The 9,245-nt window shown below is 42.8% G+C and overlaps 1 protein-coding gene across 4 annotated transcripts in view; it reads right to left on the bottom strand.

The window, feature by feature from the left end:
- Positions 1–4,883, bottom strand: part of LOC110508699 (disks large-associated protein 1-like) — a 117,914-nt gene extending 113,031 nt beyond the window's left edge. For all 4 annotated transcript variants that reach the window (XM_036966554.1, XM_036966552.1, XM_036966553.1 and 1 more), the window contains exon 1: positions 4,701–4,883. The gene's annotated coding sequence lies outside the window, so the exon portion shown is untranslated. The remainder of the gene's footprint in view (positions 1–4,700) is intronic.
- Between the last annotated feature and the right edge of the window lie 4,362 nt (positions 4,884–9,245).

Consider the following 9,245-nt stretch of genomic DNA (forward strand, 5'->3'; position numbering starts at 1 on the left):
TTTTGGACCTAGACTTGGCGCTCCGGTACTGTGCGGTAGCAGAGAGAAACGTCTATGACTTGGGTGACTGGAGACTATGAACATTTTTGGGGCCTTCCTCTGACAACGCCTTGTATATAGGTCCTAGATGGCAGGAAGCTTGGCCCCAGTGATGTACTGGGCTGTACACACTACACTCTGTAGCACCTTACGGTCGGATGCCGAGCAGTTGCCATACCAGGCGGTGATGCAACCAGTCAGGATGCTCTCAATGGAGCAGCTGTAGAACTTTGAGGATCTGGGGACCAATGCCAAATCTTTTCAGTCTCTTGAGGGGGAAAAGGCATTGTTGTGCCCTCTTCACAAATGTCTTGCTGTGTTTGGACCATAATAGTTTGTTGGTGATGTGGACACCAAGGACCTTAACTCTCGACCTGCTCCACTATAGCCCCGTCAATATGAATGGGGAAGTGTTTGGCCATCCTTTTTCTGTAGTCCACAATAATCTCCATTGTCTTGCTCACGCTGAGGGAGAGGTTGTTGTCCTGGCAACACAATGCCATGTCTTCAACCGGCCCACTATAGACTGTCTCATCGTTGTCGGTGATCAGGCCTACCACCATTGTGTAGTCAGAAAACTTAAAGATGGTGTGTGTCATGCTTGGCCACGCAGTTGTGGGTGAACAGGGAGAACAGGAGGGGACTAAGCATGCACCCTAAGGAGCCCCCGTGTTGAGGATCAGCATGGCAGATATGTTGTTGCCTACCCTTACCACCTGAGGGTGGCCCGTCAAAGTCCAGGATCCAGATGCAGAGGGAGGTGTTTAGTCCAAGGATCCTCAGCTTAGTGAGCATTTTCTTGTTTGTTTATAGCCTTATACAGCTCGTTGAATGCAGTCTTTGTGCCAGCATCGGTTTGTGGTGGTAAATAGGCGGCTGCAAAAAATATAGATGAAAACTCTTGGTAGATAGTGTGATCTACAGCTTATCATGAGGTATTCTACCTCAGGTGAGCAATACCACGAGACTACCTTAAATATTAGACATTGCGCACCAGCTCTTATTGACAAATAGACACACCCCCACCCCACCTCCTACCGGACATAGCTGTTCTGTCCTGCCGATGCAAGGAAAACCCAGCCAACTACACTGCTCAAAAAAATAAAAGGGAACACTTAAAACAACACAATGTAACTCCAAGTCAATCACACTTCTGTGAAATCAAACTGTCCACTTAGGAAGCAACACTGATTTACAATAAATTTCACATGCTGTTGTGCAAATGGAATAGACAACAGGTGGAAATTATAGGCAATTAGCAAGACACCCCCAATAAAGGAGTGGTTCTTCAGGTGGGGACCACAGACCACTTCTCAGTTTCTATGCTTCCTGGCTGATGTTTTGGTCACTTTTGAATGCTGGCGGTGCTTTCACTCTAGTGGTAGCATGAGACTGAGTTTACAACCCACACAAGTGGCTCAGGATGGCACATCAATGCAAGTGGCTCATCCAGGATGGCACATCAATGCGAGCTGTGGCAAGAAGGTTTGCTGTGTCTGTCAGCGTAGTGTCCAGAGCATGGAGGCGCTACCAGGAGACAGGCCAGTACATCAGGAGACGTGGAGGAGGCCGTAGGAGGGCAACAACCCAACAGCAGGACTGCTACCTCTGCCTTTGTGCAAGGAGGAGCAGGAGGAGCACTGCCAGAGCCCTGCAAAATGACCTCCAGCAGGCCACAAATGTGCATGTGTCTGCGTCAAACGGTCAGAAACAGACTCCATGAGGGTGGTATGAGGGCCCGACGTCCACAGGTGGGGGTTGTGCTTACAGCCCAACACCGTGCAGGGCGTTTTTCATTTGCCAGAGAACACCAAGATTGGCAAATTCGCCACTGGCGCCCTGTGCTCTTCACAGATGAAAGCAGGTTCACACTGAGCACATGTGACAGACGTGACAGTCTGGAGACGCCGTGGAGAACATTCTGCTGCCTGCAACATCCTCCAGCATGACCGGTTTGGCGGTGGGTCAGTCATGGTGTGGGGTGGCATTTATTTGGGGGGGCCGCACAGCCCTCCATGTGCTCGCCAGAGGTAGCCTGACTGACAGTAGGTACCGAGATGAGATCCTCAGACCCCTTGTGAGACCATATGCTGGTGCGGTTGGCCCTGGGTTCCTCCTACTGCAAGACAATGCTAGACCTCATGTGGCTGGAGTGTGTCAGCAGTTCCTGCAAGAGGAAGGCATTGATGCTATGGACTGGCCCGCCCGTTCCCCAGACCTGAATCCTAATGAGCACATCTGGGACATCATGTCTCGCTCCATCCACCAACGCCACGTTGCACCACAGACTGTCCAGGAGTTGGCGGATGCTTTAGTCCAGGTCTGGGAGGAGATCCCTCAGGAGACCATCCGCCACCTCATCAGGAGCATGCCCAGGCGTTGTAGGGAGGTCATATAGGCAGGCACGTGGAGGCCACACACACTACTGAGCCTCATTTTGACTTGTTTTAAGGACATTACATCAAAGTTGGATCAGCCTGTAGTATGGTTTTCCACTTTAATTTTGAGTGTGACTCCAAAGCCAGACCCTCCATGGGTTGATAAATTTGATTTCCATTGATAATTTTTGTGTCAGCACATTCAACTATGTAAAGAAAAAAGTATTTAATAAGAATATTTCATTCATTCAGATCTAGGATGTGTTATTTCAGTGTTCCCTTAATTTTTTTGAGCAGTGTATATATATTATCCATGTCGTCGTTCAGCTATGACTCCATGAAACATAAGCTTTTACAGTTTATGTCCCGTTGGTAGGATAGTCTCAAACGAAGCTCATCCAGTTTATTCTCCAGTGATTGCATGTTGGCCAATAGAACAGATGGTAGAGGCAGGTTACCAACTCACTGACATTCTCACAAGGTACCCTGATCTCCGCCCCCTGTATTTCCTTAATGTGAATGACAGGGATTTGGGCCTTGTCTGGTAGCAACATTTTATCCTTCGCGTTCAACTCAATAAATAAAGAAAAAGTCTTTGTCCAGTTTGAGGTGAGTAATCTGATATCTGGTCAGATTACTCACTGATCTCTGGTCTGATATCCAGAAGCTTTTTTCGGTCATAAGAGACTGCAACATCAACATTATTTACAAATAAGTTACAAACAATGCTAAAAGAACTCACAAAATAGCACAATTGGTTAAGAGCCCGTAAAACGACAGCCATCCCTTCCGGCAATATTTTTAAACCTCCCTTTGCAACTGGATCCTGGACATCCTGATGGTCCACTCCCAGGTGGTGAATGTAGGCAACACATTCACCATGCTGACCCTCAACAAGGGGGGCCACTTAGGGGTGCATGCTAAGTCCCCTCCTGTACTCCATGTTCAGCCACAACTGCGTGGCAGTACACAACTCCAACAATATAATTACGTTTGCAGATGACAACGGTGGTAGGCTGGATCACCGACGACAATGAGACAGCCTACAGGGAGGTGGTCAGAGACCTGGAAGTGTGGTGCCAACCTTTCCCTCAATGTCAGCAAGACAAAGGAGATGATCGTGGACTACAGGAAACAGAGGGCTGAGCTCCCCCATCCACATCGACAGGGCTGTAATGGAGCAGATCCAGAGCTTCAAGTTCCTCGTTGTCCACATCACTAAGGAATTATCATGGTCCACACACACAAACGCAGTCGTGAAGAGAGCACGACAACGCCTCGTCCCCCTTCAAGAGGCTGAAAATATTTGGCATGGGCCCACAGATCCTCAAAAAGTTATACAGCTCTACCCTTGAGAGCATCTTGACTGGCTGCATCACCGCTTGGTATGGCAACTACTTGGCATCCAACAGCAAGACACTACAGAGGGCAGTGTGTACAGCCCAGTACATCACTGGGTCCGAGCTTCCTGCCATCGAGGACCTCTATGTCAGAGGAAGACCCTAAAAAAAGTGCCATCTGATGTAGGTATTAATAATATTTAGGAGGGGAAACCCTGGCAATACCTGCTTAGTTACATAGATACATCTGCAACACTGATGTCTTCTCTCTCCTTCTCTCTGCGAGAATGATAACGCCCATCTCTGTCCATGACTTGAAGCAATACTTTAGAGCAACAGTATACATCTATGAAATACTATTTGTCTCCTGATTAGTAGGCTATTTGATATACTAATCGGAAGAAAGTGTGTTTGATCAAAAACACTCATGTTCAACTATGCAAAAAGCAAAAACTTGTTTCCAAACACTTATTGAACAGTTAAATGACTCACGAGCTATAGACACAGCATGCACTGCATTCCAAGACGAGAAAATAATAGAATACTGTCAGAAAATGTGCATGCATTCATCGATAGCTTTAACTCAAACAGCGCACAGACTATTCACGACATGTGTAGGAGCAGCAGGCTTGGCTTTTGCGGTCTTTATCGTGCTTCATATGTTGCGCTGCTGTGTGCAACTGATGTGGGCTGCTGTATCGGCGCTAGAATTATGGAATTTCATTGTGCGATAAGTGTGTGTGTGTGTTACAACCATCATGTTGGTGGTTACAATGTAGTCTATTTTAAAAGAATGCCTTTCGGCCAACAAACAGTTGTCAAAGAAGGTAGATAGTAGGCTAATGTGGTCCATTCCTCACCATCAGTATATTCATCAAATCAACCACTTGCTATTTGTATAGAGGAAAACATGCAACATATCGGAAAAATATTGAGAGCTTACCTTCAGAGTATTCTCAAGTCAACATTCATGAGTGGAACGATATTCGATAAATCCTAAATGAAACAACCGTTTATGAGAAATAATAGAAGCGACTGGTGGTGGGCAGTATAGGTATCAAACCGCACGAGCCTCTGCTCCATGCACCTGACAGCTCGCTCTGTTGATGCAACGCATAGAGGAGGAAAACCCACACAGCAGAAATCAAGATGCCACTAAGACCCGGCATGGCGGATGGACTAGGGACAATTAATTGTTTTTGGCTGCTAAACTGTTGTGACGGAGACAATTGCGTAGGGAATATAGAGTATAATTATGAATTATTTATAAAAATGTTTTCCTTCAGCACATAGACAATTGCCACCAAACATAGAACTGACTCCACAACAATGAATTGCTCTATCATATTTTCAACAAAACATATACACCGAGTGTACAACACATTAAGAACACCTTCCTAATATTGAGTTGCAACCCCTTTTGCCCTCAAAACAGCCTCAAACCGGGGCATGGACTATAAGGTGTCGAAAGCTACCCACAGGGATGCTAGCCCATGTTGACTTAATTGCTTCCCACATTTGTGTCAAGTTGGCTGGATGTCCTTTGGGTGGTGGACCATTGTTGATACACACGGGAAACTGTTGAGCATGAAAAACCCAGCAGCGTTGCAGTTCTTGACAGGAAAAACCCAGCAGCGTTGCAGTTCTTGACAATCTGGCGTGCCTGGCACCTATTACCATATCCCGTTCAAAGGCACTTAAATCCGTTGTCTTACCCATTCACCCTCTGAACGGCACACATAGGCAATCCATCAAGGCTTGAAAATCCTTCTCTAACCTGTCTCCACCCCTTCAGATGTTCCTAATGTTTTGTACACTCAGTGTATTATATTTTTGGGGTATTTTAAAAATGGTTAAAAAATATACATTTGTCAGAGATGTGAATACTTGTGCCAAACAGATTTATGTAAGCATACATCTAGACCTTGTAACATCCAGTTATTTAGATGGCTTATGTTGATAAGAACTGAGGCATTCATATACTTTAGTTTAACTTTACTCAGAAGTATGCTGGCATTACATAGTTCACATGGCATATCCCTCCCACCCGCTGGCTACTGTAAAACATGGAACTGGAATCCCACACGATGAAAAGCCGGACTAGATTATGGCATAACGTTCACTACATTACTGACCTAACAAAGAAAATTGACTGTGGGCTATTAATAGCCTAATTATACAGCATTTCCTAGAGTTGTGTCCAATATAATCCCTAAAAAGCAACAGCAGATTGTTCCCATCCATTGCCAGTAATACTGATCCATGTAAGTTTGTTTTTATCTCAGCATTGTGTAAAGAGAGGGGCAGTGTATTGTGTGTAAAATAAAAATAAAATACAACAGTTAGTGTGCCCAATTTTCTAATTATTATCTCACACACAGTGTAGCTGTGTTAGTAACTAATGTGGCAATGATTGCATGATTGAAAGCAATGCTTTATATGTTAAAGTGAAATGCTGAGGGATTACTTTCAGGACTACAAAACTCAGTGTCCTCCAGCCCCCTGCTTAAAATTCAGCAGTTTTGATAGTAGTGAACTACTTACCATAACAGTAGCATACAAACAATCTTTACTGTTTATGTCCAATGTGTGCTATAGCTTTACCAGTTTTATACACTGAGTGTACAAAACATTAAGAACACCTTAATATTGAGCCGCACCCCCTTTTGCCTTCAGTGCAGCCTCAATTCTTCTGGGAATGGACTCTACAAGGTGTCGAAAGAATTCCACAGGGATGCTGGCCGATGTTGACTCAAATGTTTCCCATAGTCGTGTCAAGTTGGTTGATGTCCTTTGGTTGGTGGACCATACTTGATACACACAGGAAACTGTTGAACGGAAAAAAACAGCAGGTTTGCAATTCTTGACACAAACCTGTTCGCCTGGCACCTACTACCATAACCAGTTCAAAAGCACTCTCTTTTCTTGTCCATTCACCATCTGAATGGCACACATAACACTCCATGTCTCAATTGTCTTAAAGCTTAACAATCCTTCTTTAACCTGTCTCCTCTCCTTCATCTACAATGATTGAAGTGGATTTAACAGGTGACATCCATAAGGGATCCTAGCTTTCACCTGGATTCACCTGATCAGTCTGTCATCGAAAGAGCTGTTTTGTACACGTGTCTCTCACCCATTGACATTTTTTTATGAAGAAATATCACATACTGTAACTATACACTCGCACAGCTCAACATGCTGACCTATCAAAGCACTAGACAATAAGAGATTCTCCCATCCTGTGAGGTAATAGGGACTGTGCATGCAGAGAGGAGATGGCAGGTTATTCAGTGGAGATCAAATGGGGACTGGCATCTGCTTTGAAAACAGATTGGGCTTGTCCACAACTGTGGCTCATTAGCTATCATGCTGTCACTATAAACAGAGGGGGACATGACGAAAACCCATGACAGCTGCAATTTAGTCCACCACAGAATTCTGCTGATAAATCAAAACTGTGAGAAACGACAACAAATTAGTTAGTGAAGATGATGTAATAAAGTTTGGGACTGAAGAAAGTGAAATTAAATCTAGCTTTTTGGAGAGATTGACATTCATTTTGTATGAACTGACCATTTAGGCTATAGTATACTCTATATCTAAATATTTCCTGATCAAAAACAATGACATGGATGTATTTATTTTATAAGTGTATAGAAACATAAAAATTGTGAGGAAAAGCATTCCACTTGGTTGTCTGTAAAGGTCAAACTGTTCTGTCTTGTCAGACTGCTGATGCCATTTCCTGTCGGTCAGAGAAATCGGCATAGGAATCAATTATTGTAGAGAAATGAATGAATGGGCCAAATGAGATCACGTCAGAAGATCCTTGCGTTAGTGCCATCTGTTCCCATACTCAGGCTTACTATTCCATCTGAACTGGGGACAAAAACACACATCTGTGCCATGAAAAGATGCTAAATCACACGCTTTCAGAGCTGAGATTCCCCCATATTGATTTTGTTCGCAGGATGAGATGTTTTTTTGGTAAGAAGAAAAAAAAAGCTGAATGGATAAAATCACGATAAATATGTTTGATTTGCTTCAATTGTAAAAAGGCTCAATTAGTCTAAGTAAGATCTCAAATGGCTGCAATACATTTTTTTTACAATAAACACTCACTATTAAATAATGCCTTGCAGATGTTTTAGGTTTACTCTCTGTACCAGATGCCAATTTATTTCTATTCTACCCTAACAATGTTGTCTACACCATCAATGGGCCTCTGAGTAGTGAGATCTTTGTTGAAAGGTCCCCAATCATCTGTAAATCTAACTTATCTAATTTTAGTACTCTGATTTATACATGACACTACCCCATCCTCTCTCCCACTATAGACCCAATTAGTCATTGTCATTTTGCCCCTTGCTAATAGTTTATAGGTAGAAATGACAAATCAAGCACTTCTTTCTGTGGGCTTGATGAGTCCTTTTCACTGAGACTTTGCGAGAGCTTGAGACTATAAGGTTCTATGTGCAAAAAGACGATTGAGATAACTGGGTTTAAAGTTCCGAACCCTCATTGGTTTGAATGGTCAGCAAAAATGTTTTTTTTATTGTATTATTTTGACCTTAACATGAACCGAGGTATTTAGAGTACTGTATAGGTAGAGAACATTGAACAGAAGGCTATGTCAATAACTCTGTTTGGACAGAAATGCAATAAGGTTCTACGGTCACGTAATAGTACTGATCATCTTTGGGCCACTTACTCAACTGGAGGGCTGACGTGTGTGGTCATATCAATACAAGTACAACTAATTACAGAGGATAGCCTCTCTTTTATGTAAATGTATCTACATAACTTTTGACTATTTCTGGCATTCTTTTGATGGAAGGTTGGGCATCATGCATGCCTTTTTGTTTCTTTGTGTACCTAACAAGATGTCTAAATAAGATGAGTCACAGTATGATTTTGCCCTGATATGACTTGACAATATATATCATACTGATATTGTACAATTAAAAATATCTATAATTGCTGACACAAACTATGCCGCACCCTAACAAAAGTGTATGTATGTGCATTTTGCAGTGAAAAAAATTGTGGCAAAAAATACATTTTAAAAAGGATGCTGAAGCATAATTGAAACGATATAATCTTAAAGCGGACATTTTACTTCCTACTTCCAAGATATTCTGTACTGTGTTAATCATGGATCATCTCATCCAGCCTTTGCAGGTCAAAATGCACAAAGGGATGTGTTGGCATTGAGTATGTGTGTCAGTGACAAAAACAATATAAAAGACTAGCTACAGTACATGTGAGAAGCAACTGTCAAACATGGGGATCTAATCACGGCTTACATAAAACACATCAATGTGTTTCTAAATAAAGAACTGGCGCAACATGTGTGTGATTGTGTCATGATTAATATGCTAATTTACATTCACCACAAGAGAATGGAATATTATCAAAATGACAGTGAAATGTTGATTTATTTCTGATCACGTTTTCTGTTGGTTTAGAATTTTTCTGATATAGA

The sequence above is a fragment of the Oncorhynchus mykiss genome, chromosome 28 (assembly GCF_013265735.2).
Source record: "Oncorhynchus mykiss isolate Arlee chromosome 28, USDA_OmykA_1.1, whole genome shotgun sequence".
Taxonomy (NCBI): Eukaryota; Metazoa; Chordata; class Actinopteri; order Salmoniformes; family Salmonidae; genus Oncorhynchus; species Oncorhynchus mykiss.